The sequence below is a fragment of the Cyanistes caeruleus genome, unplaced genomic scaffold, assembly GCF_971803275.1.
Source record: "Cyanistes caeruleus unplaced genomic scaffold, bCyaCae1.hap1.1 HAP1_SCAFFOLD_105, whole genome shotgun sequence".
Taxonomy (NCBI): domain Eukaryota; kingdom Metazoa; phylum Chordata; class Aves; order Passeriformes; family Paridae; genus Cyanistes; species Cyanistes caeruleus.
Genome location: NW_028255906.1, coordinates 686,848 through 702,706, shown reverse-complemented (window position 1 = coordinate 702,706; position 15,859 = coordinate 686,848). Strand labels below are relative to the sequence as shown.

The 15,859-nt window shown below is 36.1% G+C and overlaps 1 protein-coding gene across 1 annotated transcript in view; it reads right to left on the bottom strand.

Moving 5' to 3' along the window:
- The window catches only part of LOC147646263 (uncharacterized), a 239,963-nt gene that overhangs the window by 78,498 nt on the left and 145,606 nt on the right, over window positions 1-15,859 (bottom strand). The window lies entirely within an intron of this gene.

Here is a 15,859-nt window from a genome sequence, read left to right as displayed (position 1 = left end):
TGGACATTTTGTGAGATGTCTGTGGAATTTTGTAATGTTTGGAGAAGGTTTAGGGAATTTTGTGGGATTTTTTTAGAATTTTGAGGAGCTTTTCAAGAATTTTGTGGCAGTTTTCTTGCATTTTGTGGAAATTGGTGGAGACCTGAAGAATTTTGAGGGAATTTTCGTAGATTTTGTGGAAATGTGTGGAGATTTTTTGAGATGTCTGGAATTTTGTAATGTCTTCAGAAGATTTAGGGAATTGTGTGGGATTTTTCTGGAATTTTGAGGGGCTTTCAAGAATTTTGTGGGAGTTTTCTTGAATTTTGTGGAAATTTGTTGAGATTTTGTGAGATGGTTATGGAATTTTGTGGGATATTGCGGAAATTTAATGATTTTTGAGGGATTTTTCTTGAATTTTGTGGACGTTTGTGGAGATTTTGTGAGATGTTGCAGGAATTTGGTAGAAATTTGAGAAGAAGGAGGGAATTGTGAGGGGCTTTTCCAGAATTTTGTGGGATTTCGAGGAGACTTGAAGAATTTTGAGGGATTTTTCTTAGATAATATGGAAATTGGTGGAGAGTTTGTGGGACGTCTCTGGAATTTTGTAATGTTTGGAGAAGATTTAGGGAAGTTTGTGGCATTTTTCTGTAATTCTGTGGGGCTTTTCCATAATTTTCTTTGCTATTGAGGAGATTTTGTGGGATGTTTCTGGAATTTTGTGGGATTTTTGTGGGATTTGGTGGAGAGTGGAAGAATTTATGGGATTTTTCCTAGATTTTTTTGGAAATTGGTGGATATTTTGTGAGATGTTGCAGGAATCTGGTTGGGTTTTGAGAAGATGGATGGAATTTTGTGGGATTTTCGTGGAATTTTGTGGAATTTCTGTAGAATTTTGTGGGATATTGAGGAGATTTTGTGGGATTTTGTGGGATGTTTGTGGGATTTTGAGGAGACTTGAAGAATTTTGTGAGAGTTTTCTTGAATTTTGTGGGAATTTGTGTGGAGATTTTGTGAGATGGTTCTGGAAATTTGTGGGATGTTGAAGAAATTTGGGGATTTTTTTGGCATTTCTGTGGACATTCGTGTAGATTTTGTGGGATGTTGCAGGAATTTGGTTGGGTTTTGAGAAGATTTAGGGAATTGTGCGGGGCTTTTCCAGAATTTTGTGGGATTTGGAGGAGACTTGAAGAATTTTGAGGGATTTTTCCTAGATTTTGAGGAAATTGGTGGAGATTCTGTGAGACGTCTCTGGAATTTTGTAATGTTTGGAGAAGATTTAGGGAATTTTGTAGCATTTTTCTGCAATTTTGTGGACTTTCTCTAGAATTTTCTGTGATATTGAGGAGATTTTGTGGGATGTTTCTGGAATTTTGTGGGATTTTTGTGGGATTTGGAGGAGACTTGAGGAATTTTGGGGGATTTTTCTTAGTTTTTTTTGGAAATTGTTGGAGATTTTGTGACATCTTGCAGGAATTTGGTAGGGTTTTGAGAAAATTTAGAGAATTTTGTGGGATTTTTCTGGAATTGTGTGGGAAGTTTGTGGGATTTTGAGGAGACTTGAAGAATTTTGGGGGATTTTTCTTAGTTTTTTTTGGAAATTGTTGGAGATTTTGTGAGATGTTGCAGGAATTTGGTTGGGTTTTGAGAAAATTTAGGGAATTGTGTGGGGCTTTTCCAGAATAGTTTGGGATTTGGTGGAGACCTGAAGAATTCTGAGGGAATTTTAGTAACTTTTATGGAAATGTGTGGAGATTTTTTGAGATGTCTGTGGAATTTTGTAATGTTTTGAGAAGATTTAGGGAATTGTGTGGGATTTTTCTGGAATTTTGAGGGGCTTTCAAGAATTTTGTGGGAGTTTTCTTGAATTCTGTGGAAATTTGTTGAGATTTTGTGAGATGGTTCTGGAATTTTGTGGGATGTTGAGGAAATTCAGTGAATTTTGAGGGATTTTTCCTAGATCTTGTGGAAATTGTTGGAGATTTTGTGAGATGTTGCAGGAATTTGGTTGGATTTTGAGAAGATTGAGGGAATTTTGTGGGATGTTGCTGGAATTTTGTGGAATTTCTCTAGAATTTTGTGGGATATTGAGGAGATTTTGTGGGACTTTGTGGGATGTTTGTGGGATTTTGAGGAGACTTGAAGAATTATGGGGGAATTTTTTTAGATTTTCTGGACATTTGTGGAGATTTTGTGGGATATTGCAGGAATATGGTTGGGTTTTGAGTAAATTTGTGGAATTTTGTGAGATTTTTCTGCAATTTTGTGGGATGTTGTGGGATGTTTGTGGAATTTTGAGGAGACATGAAGTATTTTGTGGGATTTTTCTTGAATTTTGTGGACATTTGTGGACATTTTGTGGGATGTGGCTGGAGTTTGGTAGGGTTTTGAGAAGATTGAAGGAATTTTGTAACATTTTCCTGGAATTTTGAGGATTTCTCTTGAATTTCTTGGAATTTGGAGGAGACTTGAAGAATTTTGAGGCAATTTTCTTAGATTTTGTGGAAATCTGTGGACATTTTGTGAGATGTCTGTGGAATTTTGTAATGTTTGGAGAAGGTTTAGGGAATTTTGTGGGATTTTTTTAGAATTTTGAGGAGCTTTTCAAGAATTTTGTGGCAGTTTTCTTGCATTTTGTGGAAATTGGTGGAGACCTGAAGAATTTTGAGGGAATTTTCGTAGATTTTGTGGAAATGTGTGGAGATTTTTTGAGATGTCTGGAATTTTGTAATGTTTTGAGAAGATTGTGGGAATTGTGTGGGATTTTTCTGGAATTTTGAGAGGCTTTCAAGAATTTTGTGGGAGTTTTCTTGAATTTTGTGGAAATTTGTTGAGATTTTGTGAGATGGTTATGGAATTTTGTGGGATATTGCGGAAATTTAATGATTTTTGAGGGATTTTTCTTGAATTTTGTGGACGTTTGTGGAGATTTTGTGAGATGTTGCAGGAATTTGGTAGAAATTTGAGAAGAAGGAGGGAATTGTGAGGGGCTTTTCCAGAATTTTGTGGGATTTCGAGGAGACTTGAAGAATTTTGAGGGATTTTTCTTAGATAATATGGAAATTGGTGGAGAGTTTGTGGGACGTCTCTGGAATTTTGTAATGTTTGGAGAAGATTTAGGGAAGTTTGTGGCATTTTTCTGTAATTCTGTGGGGCTTTTCCATAATTTTCTTTGCTATTGAGGAGATTTTGTGGGATGTTTCTGGAATTTTGTGGGATTTTTGTGGGATTTGGTGGAGAGTGGAAGAATTTATGGGATTTTTCCTAGATTTTTTTGGAAATTGGTGGATATTTTGTGAGATGTTGCAGGAATCTGGTTGGGTTTTGAGAAGATGGATGGAATTTTGTGGGATTTTCGTGGAATTTTGTGGAATTTCTGTAGAATTTTGTGGGATATTGAGGAGATTTTGTGGGATTTTGTGGGATGTTTGTGGGATTTTGAGGAGACTTGAAGAATTTTGTGAGAGTTTTCTTGAATTTTGTGGGAATTTGTGTGGAGATTTTGTGAGATGGTTCTGGAAATTTGTGGGATGTTGAAGAAATTTGGGGATTTTTTTGGCATTTCTGTGGACATTCGTGTAGATTTTGTGGGATGTTGCAGGAATTTGGTTGGGTTTTGAGAAGATTTAGGGAATTGTGCGGGGCTTTTCCAGAATTTTGTGGGATTTGGAGGAGACTTGAAGAATTTTGAGGGATTTTTCCTAGATTTTGAGGAAATTGGTGGAGATTCTGTGAGACGTCTCTGGAATTTTGTAATGTTTGGAGAAGATTTAGGGAATTTTGTAGCATTTTTCTGCAATTTTGTGGACTTTCTCTAGAATTTTCTGTGATATTGAGGAGATTTTGTGGGATGTTTCTGGAATTTTGTGGGATTTTTGTGGGATTTGGAGGAGACTTGAGGAATTTTGGGGGATTTTTCTTAGTTTTTTTTGGAAATTGTTGGAGATTTTGTGACATCTTGCAGGAATTTGGTAGGGTTTTGAGAAAATTTAGAGAATTTTGTGGGATTTTTCTGGAATTGTGTGGGAAGTTTGTGGGATTTTGAGGAGACTTGAAGAATTTTGGGGGATTTTTCTTAGTTTTTTTTGGAAATTGTTGGAGATTTTGTGAGATGTTGCAGGAATTTGGTTGGGTTTTGAGAAAATTTAGGGAATTGTGTGGGGCTTTTCCAGAATAGTTTGGGATTTGGTGGAGACCTGAAGAATTCTGAGGGAATTTTAGTAACTTTTATGGAAATGTGTGGAGATTTTTTGAGATGTCTGTGGAATTTTGTAATGTTTTGAGAAGATTTAGGGAATTGTGTGGGATTTTTCTGGAATTTTGAGGGGCTTTCAAGAATTTTGTGGGAGTTTTCTTGAATTCTGTGGAAATTTGTTGAGATTTTGTGAGATGGTTCTGGAATTTTGTGGGATGTTGAGGAAATTCAGTGAATTTTGAGGGATTTTTCCTAGATCTTGTGGAAATTGTTGGAGATTTTGTGAGATGTTGCAGGAATTTGGTTGGATTTTGAGAAGATTGAGGGAATTTTGTGGGATGTTGCTGGAATTTTGTGGAATTTCTCTAGAATTTTGTGGGATATTGAGGAGATTTTGTGGGACTTTGTGGGATGTTTGTGGGATTTTGAGGAGACTTGAAGAATTATGGGGGAATTTTTTTAGATTTTCTGGACATTTGTGGAGATTTTGTGGGATATTGCAGGAATATGGTTGGGTTTTGAGTAAATTTGTGGAATTTTGTGAGATTTTTCTGCAATTTTGTGGGATGTTGTGGGATGTTTGTGGAATTTTGAGGAGACATGAAGTATTTTGTGGGATTTTTCTTGAATTTTGTGGACATTTGTGGACATTTTGTGGGATGTGGCTGGAGTTTGGTAGGGTTTTGAGAAGATTGAAGGAATTTTGTAACATTTTCCTGGAATTTTGAGGATTTCTCTTGAATTTCTTGGAATTTGGAGGAGACTTGAAGAATTTTGAGGCAATTTTCTTAGATTTTGTGGAAATCTGTGGACATTTTGTGAGATGTCTGTGGAATTTTGTAATGTTTGGAGAAGGTTTAGGGAATTTTGTGGGATTTTTTTAGAATTTTGAGGAGCTTTTCAAGAATTTTGTGGCAGTTTTCTTGCATTTTGTGGAAATTGGTGGAGACCTGAAGAATTTTGAGGGAATTTTCGTAGATTTTGTGGAAATGTGTGGAGATTTTTTGAGATGTCTGGAATTTTGTAATGTCTTCAGAAGATTTAGGGAATTGTGTGGGATTTTTCTGGAATTTTGAGGGGCTTTCAAGAATTTTGTGGGAGTTTTCTTGAATTTTGTGGAAATTTGTTGAGATTTTGTGAGATGGTTATGGAATTTTGTGGGATATTGCGGAAATTTAATGATTTTTGAGGGATTTTTCTTGAATTTTGTGGACGTTTGTGGAGATTTTGTGAGATGTTGCAGGAATTTGGTAGAAATTTGAGAAGAAGGAGGGAATTGTGAGGGGCTTTTCCAGAATTTTGTGGGATTTCGAGGAGACTTGAAGAATTTTGAGGGATTTTTCTTAGATAATATGGAAATTGGTGGAGAGTTTGTGGGACGTCTCTGGAATTTTGTAATGTTTGGAGAAGATTTAGGGAAGTTTGTGGCATTTTTCTGTAATTCTGTGGGGCTTTTCCATAATTTTCTTTGCTATTGAGGAGATTTTGTGGGATGTTTCTGGAATTTTGTGGGATTTTTGTGGGATTTGGTGGAGAGTGGAAGAATTTATGGGATTTTTCCTAGATTTTTTTGGAAATTGGTGGATATTTTGTGAGATGTTGCAGGAATCTGGTTGGGTTTTGAGAAGATGGATGGAATTTTGTGGGATTTTCGTGGAATTTTGTGGAATTTCTGTAGAATTTTGTGGGATATTGAGGAGATTTTGTGGGATTTTGTGGGATGTTTGTGGGATTTTGAGGAGACTTGAAGAATTTTGTGAGAGTTTTCTTGAATTTTGTGGGAATTTGTGTGGAGATTTTGTGAGATGGTTCTGGAAATTTGTGGGATGTTGAAGAAATTTGGGGATTTTTTTGGCATTTCTGTGGACATTCGTGTAGATTTTGTGGGATGTTGCAGGAATTTGGTTGGGTTTTGAGAAGATTTAGGGAATTGTGCGGGGCTTTTCCAGAATTTTGTGGGATTTGGAGGAGACTTGAAGAATTTTGAGGGATTTTTCCTAGATTTTGAGGAAATTGGTGGAGATTCTGTGAGACGTCTCTGGAATTTTGTAATGTTTGGAGAAGATTTAGGGAATTTTGTAGCATTTTTCTGCAATTTTGTGGACTTTCTCTAGAATTTTCTGTGATATTGAGGAGATTTTGTGGGATGTTTCTGGAATTTTGTGGGATTTTTGTGGGATTTGGAGGAGACTTGAGGAATTTTGGGGGATTTTTCTTAGTTTTTTTTGGAAATTGTTGGAGATTTTGTGACATCTTGCAGGAATTTGGTAGGGTTTTGAGAAAATTTAGAGAATTTTGTGGGATTTTTCTGGAATTGTGTGGGAAGTTTGTGGGATTTTGAGGAGACTTGAAGAATTTTGGGGGATTTTTCTTAGTTTTTTTTGGAAATTGTTGGAGATTTTGTGAGATGTTGCAGGAATTTGGTTGGGTTTTGAGAAAATTTAGGGAATTGTGTGGGGCTTTTCCAGAATAGTTTGGGATTTGGTGGAGACCTGAAGAATTCTGAGGGAATTTTAGTAACTTTTATGGAAATGTGTGGAGATTTTTTGAGATGTCTGTGGAATTTTGTAATGTTTTGAGAAGATTTAGGGAATTGTGTGGGATTTTTCTGGAATTTTGAGGGGCTTTCAAGAATTTTGTGGGAGTTTTCTTGAATTCTGTGGAAATTTGTTGAGATTTTGTGAGATGGTTCTGGAATTTTGTGGGATGTTGAGGAAATTCAGTGAATTTTGAGGGATTTTTCCTAGATCTTGTGGAAATTGTTGGAGATTTTGTGAGATGTTGCAGGAATTTGGTTGGATTTTGAGAAGATTGAGGGAATTTTGTGGGATGTTGCTGGAATTTTGTGGAATTTCTCTAGAATTTTGTGGGATATTGAGGAGATTTTGTGGGACTTTGTGGGATGTTTGTGGGATTTTGAGGAGACTTGAAGAATTATGGGGGAATTTTTTTAGATTTTCTGGACATTTGTGGAGATTTTGTGGGATATTGCAGGAATATGGTTGGGTTTTGAGTAAATTTGTGGAATTTTGTGAGATTTTTCTGCAATTTTGTGGGATGTTGTGGGATGTTTGTGGAATTTTGAGGAGACATGAAGTATTTTGTGGGATTTTTCTTGAATTTTGTGGACATTTGTGGACATTTTGTGGGATGTGGCTGGAGTTTGGTAGGGTTTTGAGAAGATTGAAGGAATTTTGTAACATTTTCCTGGAATTTTGAGGATTTCTCTTGAATTTCTTGGAATTTGGAGGAGACTTGAAGAATTTTGAGGCAATTTTCTTAGATTTTGTGGAAATCTGTGGACATTTTGTGAGATGTCTGTGGAATTTTGTAATGTTTGGAGAAGGTTTAGGGAATTTTGTGGGATTTTTTTAGAATTTTGAGGAGCTTTTCAAGAATTTTGTGGCAGTTTTCTTGCATTTTGTGGAAATTGGTGGAGACCTGAAGAATTTTGAGGGAATTTTCGTAGATTTTGTGGAAATGTGTGGAGATTTTTTGAGATGTCTGGAATTTTGTAATGTCTTCAGAAGATTTAGGGAATTGTGTGGGATTTTTCTGGAATTTTGAGGGGCTTTCAAGAATTTTGTGGGAGTTTTCTTGAATTTTGTGGAAATTTGTTGAGATTTTGTGAGATGGTTATGGAATTTTGTGGGATATTGCGGAAATTTAATGATTTTTGAGGGATTTTTCTTGAATTTTGTGGACGTTTGTGGAGATTTTGTGAGATGTTGCAGGAATTTGGTAGAAATTTGAGAAGAAGGAGGGAATTGTGAGGGGCTTTTCCAGAATTTTGTGGGATTTCGAGGAGACTTGAAGAATTTTGAGGGATTTTTCTTAGATAATATGGAAATTGGTGGAGAGTTTGTGGGACGTCTCTGGAATTTTGTAATGTTTGGAGAAGATTTAGGGAAGTTTGTGGCATTTTTCTGTAATTCTGTGGGGCTTTTCCATAATTTTCTTTGCTATTGAGGAGATTTTGTGGGATGTTTCTGGAATTTTGTGGGATTTTTGTGGGATTTGGTGGAGAGTGGAAGAATTTATGGGATTTTTCCTAGATTTTTTTGGAAATTGGTGGATATTTTGTGAGATGTTGCAGGAATCTGGTTGGGTTTTGAGAAGATGGATGGAATTTTGTGGGATTTTCGTGGAATTTTGTGGAATTTCTGTAGAATTTTGTGGGATATTGAGGAGATTTTGTGGGATTTTGTGGGATGTTTGTGGGATTTTGAGGAGACTTGAAGAATTTTGTGAGAGTTTTCTTGAATTTTGTGGGAATTTGTGTGGAGATTTTGTGAGATGGTTCTGGAAATTTGTGGGATGTTGAAGAAATTTGGGGATTTTTTTGGCATTTCTGTGGACATTCGTGTAGATTTTGTGGGATGTTGCAGGAATTTGGTTGGGTTTTGAGAAGATTTAGGGAATTGTGCGGGGCTTTTCCAGAATTTTGTGGGATTTGGAGGAGACTTGAAGAATTTTGAGGGATTTTTCCTAGATTTTGAGGAAATTGGTGGAGATTCTGTGAGACGTCTCTGGAATTTTGTAATGTTTGGAGAAGATTTAGGGAATTTTGTAGCATTTTTCTGCAATTTTGTGGACTTTCTCTAGAATTTTCTGTGATATTGAGGAGATTTTGTGGGATGTTTCTGGAATTTTGTGGGATTTTTGTGGGATTTGGAGGAGACTTGAGGAATTTTGGGGGATTTTTCTTAGTTTTTTTTGGAAATTGTTGGAGATTTTGTGACATCTTGCAGGAATTTGGTAGGGTTTTGAGAAAATTTAGAGAATTTTGTGGGATTTTTCTGGAATTGTGTGGGAAGTTTGTGGGATTTTGAGGAGACTTGAAGAATTTTGGGGGATTTTTCTTAGTTTTTTTTGGAAATTGTTGGAGATTTTGTGAGATGTTGCAGGAATTTGGTTGGGTTTTGAGAAAATTTAGAGAATTTTGTGGGATTTTTCTGGAATTGTGTGGGAAGTTTGTGGGATTTTGAGGAGACTTGAAGAATTTTGGGGGATTTTTCTTAGTTTTTTTTGGAAATTGTTGGAGATTTTGTGAGATGTTGCAGGAATTTGGTTGGGTTTTGAGAAAATTTAGGGAATTGTGTGGGGCTTTTCCAGAATAGTTTGGGATTTGGTGGAGACCTGAAGAATTCTGAGGGAATTTTAGTAACTTTTATGGAAATGTGTGGAGATTTTTTGAGATGTCTGTGGAATTTTGTAATGTTTTGAGAAGATTTAGGGAATTGTGTGGGATTTTTCTGGAATTTTGAGGGGCTTTCAAGAATTTTGTGGGAGTTTTCTTGAATTCTGTGGAAATTTGTTGAGATTTTGTGAGATGGTTCTGGAATTTTGTGGGATGTTGAGGAAATTCAGTGAATTTTGAGGGATTTTTCCTAGATCTTGTGGAAATTGTTGGAGATTTTGTGAGATGTTGCAGGAATTTGGTTGGATTTTGAGAAGATTTAGGGAATTTTGTGGGATGTTGCTGGAATTTTGTGGAATTTCTCTAGAATTTTGTGGGATATTGAGGAGATTTTGTGGGACTTTGTGGGATGTTTGTGGGATTTTGAGGAGACTTGAAGAATTATGGGGGAATTTTTTTAGATTTTCTGGACATTTGTGGAGATTTTGTGGGATATTGCAGGAATATGGTTGGGTTTTGAGTAAATTTGTGGAATTTTGTGAGATTTTTCTGCAATTTTGTGGGATGTTGTGGGATGTTTGTGGAATTTTGAGGAGACATGAAGTATTTTGTGGGATTTTTCTTGAATTTTGTGGACATTTGTGGACATTTTGTGGGATGTGGCTGGAGTTTGGTAGGGTTTTGAGAAGATTGAAGGAATTTTGTAACATTTTCCTGGAATTTTGAGGATTTCTCTTGAATTTCTTGGAATTTGGAGGAGACTTGAAGAATTTTGAGGCAATTTTCTTAGATTTTGTGGAAATCTGTGGACATTTTGTGAGATGTCTGTGGAATTTTGTAATGTTTGGAGAAGGTTTAGGGAATTTTGTGGGATTTTTTTAGAATTTTGAGGAGCTTTTCAAGAATTTTGTGGCAGTTTTCTTGCATTTTGTGGAAATTGGTGGAGACCTGAAGAATTTTGAGGGAATTTTCGTAGATTTTGTGGAAATGTGTGGAGATTTTTTGAGATGTCTGGAATTTTGTAATGTTTTGAGAAGATTGTGGGAATTGTGTGGGATTTTTCTGGAATTTTGAGAGGCTTTCAAGAATTTTGTGGGTGTTTTCTTGAATTTTGTGGAAATTTGTTGAGATTTTGTGAGATGGTTATGGAATTTTGTGGGATATTGCGGAAATTTAATGATTTTTGAGGGATTTTTCTTGAATTTTGTGGACGTTTGTGGAGATTTTGTGAGATGTTGCAGGAATTTGGTAGAAATTTGAGAAGAAGGAGGGAATTGTGAGGGGCTTTTCCAGAATTTTGTGGGATTTCGAGGAGACTTGAAGAATTTTGAGGGATTTTTCTTAGATAATATGGAAATTGGTGGAGAGTTTGTGGGACGTCTCTGGAATTTTGTAATGTTTGGAGAAGATTTAGGGAAGTTTGTGGCATTTTTCTGTAATTCTGTGGGGCTTTTCCATAATTTTCTTTGCTATTGAGGAGATTTTGTGGGATGTTTCTGGAATTTTGTGGGATTTTTGTGGGATTTGGTGGAGAGTGGAAGAATTTATGGGATTTTTCCTAGATTTTTTTGGAAATTGGTGGATATTTTGTGAGATGTTGCAGGAATCTGGTTGGGTTTTGAGAAGATGGATGGAATTTTGTGGGATTTTCGTGGAATTTTGTGGAATTTCTGTAGAATTTTGTGGGATATTGAGGAGATTTTGTGGGATTTTGTGGGATGTTTGTGGGATTTTGAGGAGACTTGAAGAATTTTGTGAGAGTTTTCTTGAATTTTGTGGGAATTTGTGTGGAGATTTTGTGAGATGGTTCTGGAAATTTGTGGGATGTTGAAGAAATTTGGGGATTTTTTTGGCATTTCTGTGGACATTCGTGTAGATTTTGTGGGATGTTGCAGGAATTTGGTTGGGTTTTGAGAAGATTTAGGGAATTGTGCGGGGCTTTTCCAGAATTTTGTGGGATTTGGAGGAGACTTGAAGAATTTTGAGGGATTTTTCCTAGATTTTGAGGAAATTGGTGGAGATTCTGTGAGACGTCTCTGGAATTTTGTAATGTTTGGAGAAGATTTAGGGAATTTTGTAGCATTTTTCTGCAATTTTGTGGACTTTCTCTAGAATTTTCTGTGATATTGAGGAGATTTTGTGGGATGTTTCTGGAATTTTGTGGGATTTTTGTGGGATTTGGAGGAGACTTGTGGAATTTTGAGGGATTTTTCCTAGATTTTGTGGAAATTGTTGGAGATTTTGTGACATCTTGCAGGAATTTGGTAGGGTTTTGAGAAAATTTAGAGAATTTTGTGGGATTTTTCTGGAATTGTGTGGGAAGTTTGTGGGATTTTGAGGAGACTTGAAGAATTTTGGGGGATTTTTCTTAGTTTTTTTTGGAAATTGTTGGAGATTTTGTGAGATGTTGCAGGAATTTGGTTGGGTTTTGAGAAAATTTAGGGAATTGTGTGGGGCTTTTCCAGAATAGTTTGGGATTTGGTGGAGACCTGAAGAATTCTGAGGGAATTTTAGTAACTTTTATGGAAATGTGTGGAGATTTTTTGAGATGTCTGTGGAATTTTGTAATGTTTTGAGAAGATTTAGGGAATTGTGTGGGATTTTTCTGGAATTTTGAGGGGCTTTCAAGAATTTTGTGGGAGTTTTCTTGAATTCTGTGGAAATTTGTTGAGATTTTGTGAGATGGTTCTGGAATTTTGTGGGATGTTGAGGAAATTCAGTGAATTTTGAGGGATTTTTCCTAGATCTTGTGGAAATTGTTGGAGATTTTGTGAGATGTTGCAGGAATTTGGTTGGATTTTGAGAAGATTTAGGGAATTTTGTGGGATGTTGCTGGAATTTTGTGGAATTTCTCTAGAATTTTGTGGGATATTGAGGAGATTTTGTGGGACTTTGTGGGATGTTTGTGGGATTTTGAGGAGACTTGAAGAATTATGGGGGAATTTTTTTAGATTTTCTGGACATTTGTGGAGATTTTGTGGGATATTGCAGGAATATGGTTGGGTTTTGAGTAAATTTGTGGAATTTTGTGAGATTTTTCTGCAATTTTGTGGGATGTTGTGGGATGTTTGTGGAATTTTGAGGAGACATGAAGTATTTTGTGGGATTTTTCTTGAATTTTGTGGACATTTGTGGACATTTTGTGGGATGTGGCTGGAGTTTGGTAGGGTTTTGAGAAGATTGAAGGAATTTTGTAACATTTTCCTGGAATTTTGAGGATTTCTCTTGAATTTCTTGGAATTTGGAGGAGACTTGAAGAATTTTGAGGCAATTTTCTTAGATTTTGTGGAAATCTGTGGACATTTTGTGAGATGTCTGTGGAATTTTGTAATGTTTGGAGAAGGTTTAGGGAATTTTGTGGGATTTTTTTAGAATTTTGAGGAGCTTTTCAAGAATTTTGTGGCAGTTTTCTTGCATTTTGTGGAAATTGGTGGAGACCTGAAGAATTTTGAGGGAATTTTCGTAGATTTTGTGGAAATGTGTGGAGATTTTTTGAGATGTCTGGAATTTTGTAATGTTTTGAGAAGATTGTGGGAATTGTGTGGGATTTTTCTGGAATTTTGAGAGGCTTTCAAGAATTTTGTGGGAGTTTTCTTGAATTTTGTGGAAATTTGTTGAGATTTTGTGAGATGGTTATGGAATTTTGTGGGATATTGCGGAAATTTAATGATTTTTGAGGGATTTTTCTTGAATTTTGTGGACGTTTGTGGAGATTTTGTGAGATGTTGCAGGAATTTGGTAGAAATTTGAGAAGAAGGAGGGAATTGTGAGGGGCTTTTCCAGAATTTTGTGGGATTTCGAGGAGACTTGAAGAATTTTGAGGGATTTTTCTTAGATAATATGGAAATTGGTGGAGAGTTTGTGGGACGTCTCTGGAATTTTGTAATGTTTGGAGAAGATTTAGGGAAGTTTGTGGCATTTTTCTGTAATTCTGTGGGGCTTTTCCATAATTTTCTTTGCTATTGAGGAGATTTTGTGGGATGTTTCTGGAATTTTGTGGGATTTTTGTGGGATTTGGTGGAGAGTGGAAGAATTTATGGGATTTTTCCTAGATTTTTTTGGAAATTGGTGGATATTTTGTGAGATGTTGCAGGAATCTGGTTGGGTTTTGAGAAGATGGATGGAATTTTGTGGGATTTTCGTGGAATTTTGTGGAATTTCTGTAGAATTTTGTGGGATATTGAGGAGATTTTGTGGGATTTTGTGGGATGTTTGTGGGATTTTGAGGAGACTTGAAGAATTTTGTGAGAGTTTTCTTGAATTTTGTGGGAATTTGTGTGGAGATTTTGTGAGATGGTTCTGGAAATTTGTGGGATGTTGAAGAAATTTGGGGATTTTTTTGGCATTTCTGTGGACATTCGTGTAGATTTTGTGGGATGTTGCAGGAATTTGGTTGGGTTTTGAGAAGATTTAGGGAATTGTGCGGGGCTTTTCCAGAATTTTGTGGGATTTGGAGGAGACTTGAAGAATTTTGAGGGATTTTTCCTAGATTTTGAGGAAATTGGTGGAGATTCTGTGAGACGTCTCTGGAATTTTGTAATGTTTGGAGAAGATTTAGGGAATTTTGTAGCATTTTTCTGCAATTTTGTGGACTTTCTCTAGAATTTTCTGTGATATTGAGGAGATTTTGTGGGATGTTTCTGGAATTTTGTGGGATTTTTGTGGGATTTGGAGGAGACTTGAGGAATTTTGGGGGATTTTTCTTAGTTTTTTTTGGAAATTGTTGGAGATTTTGTGACATCTTGCAGGAATTTGGTAGGGTTTTGAGAAAATTTAGAGAATTTTGTGGGATTTTTCTGGAATTGTGTGGGAAGTTTGTGGGATTTTGAGGAGACTTGAAGAATTTTGGGGGATTTTTCTTAGTTTTTTTTTGGAAATTGTTGGAGATTTTGTGAGATGTTGCAGGAATTTGGTTGGGTTTTGAGAAAATTTAGGGAATTGTGTGGGGCTTTTCCAGAATAGTTTGGGATTTGGTGGAGACCTGAAGAATTCTGAGGGAATTTTCGTAGATTTTGTGGAAATCTGTTGAGATTTTTTGAGATGTCTGTGGAATTTTGTAATGTTTTGAGAAGATTTAGGGAATTGTGTGGGATTTTTCTGGAATTTTGAGGGGCTTTCAAGAATTTTGTGTGAGTTTTCTTGAATTCTGTGGAAATTTGTTGAGATTTTGTGAGATGGTTCTGGAATTTTGTGGGATGTTGAGGAAATTCAGTGAATTTTGAGGGATTTTTCCTAGATCTTGTGGAAATTGTTGGAGATTTTGTGAGATGTTGCAGGAATTTGGTTGGATTTTGAGAAGATTTAGGGAATTTTGTGGGATGTTGCTGGAATTTTGTGGAATTTCTCTAGAATTTTGTGGGATATTGAGGAGATTTTGTGGGACTTTGTGGGATGTTTGTGGGATTTTGAGGAGACTTGAAGAATTATGGGGGAATTTTTTTAGATTTTCTGGACATTTGTGGAGATTTTGTGGGATATTGCAGGAATATGGTTGGGTTTTGAGTAAATTTGTGGAATTTTGTGAGATTTTTCTGCAATTTTGTGGGATGTTGTGGGATGTTTGTGGAATTTTGAGGAGACATGAAGTATTTTGTGGGATTTTTCTTGAATTTTGTGGACATTTGTGGACATTTTGTGGGATGTGGCTGGAGTTTGGTAGGGTTTTGAGAAGATTGAAGGAATTTTGTAACATTTTCCTGGAATTTTGAGGATTTCTCTTGAATTTCTTGGAATTTGGAGGAGACTTGAAGAATTTTGAGGCAATTTTCTTAGATTTTGTGGAAATCTGTGGACATTTTGTGAGATGTCTGTGGAATTTTGTAATGTTTGGAGAAGGTTTAGGGAATTTTGTGGGATTTTTTTAGAATTTTGAGGAGCTTTTCAAGAATTTTGTGGCAGTTTTCTTGCATTTTGTGGAAATTGGTGGAGACCTGAAGAATTTTGAGGGAATTTTCGTAGATTTTGTGGAAATGTGTGGAGATTTTTTGAGATGTCTGGAATTTTGTAATGTTTTGAGAAGATTGTGGGAATTGTGTGGGATTTTTCTGGAATTTTGAGAGGCTTTCAAGAATTTTGTGGGAGTTTTCTTGAATTTTGTGGAAATTTGTTGAGATTTTGTGAGATGGTTATGGAATTTTGTGGGATATTGCGGAAATTTAATGATTTTTGAGGGATTTTTCTTGAATTTTGTGGACGTTTGTGGAGATTTTGTGAGATGTTGCAGGAATTTGGTAGAAATTTGAGAAGAAGGAGGGAATTGTGAGGGGCTTTTCCAGAATTTTGTGGGATTTCGAGGAGACTTGAAGAATTTTGAGGGATTTTTCTTAGATAATATGGAAATTGGTGGAGAGTTTGTGGGACGTCTCTGGAATTTTGTAATGTTTGGAGAAGATTTAGGGAAGTTTGTGGCATTTTTCTGTAATTCTGTGGGGCTTTTCCATAATTTTCTTTGCTATTGAGGAGATTTTGTGGGATGTTTCTGGAATTTTGTGGGATTTTTGTGGGATTTGGTGGAGAGTGGAAGAATTTATGGGATTTTTCCTAGA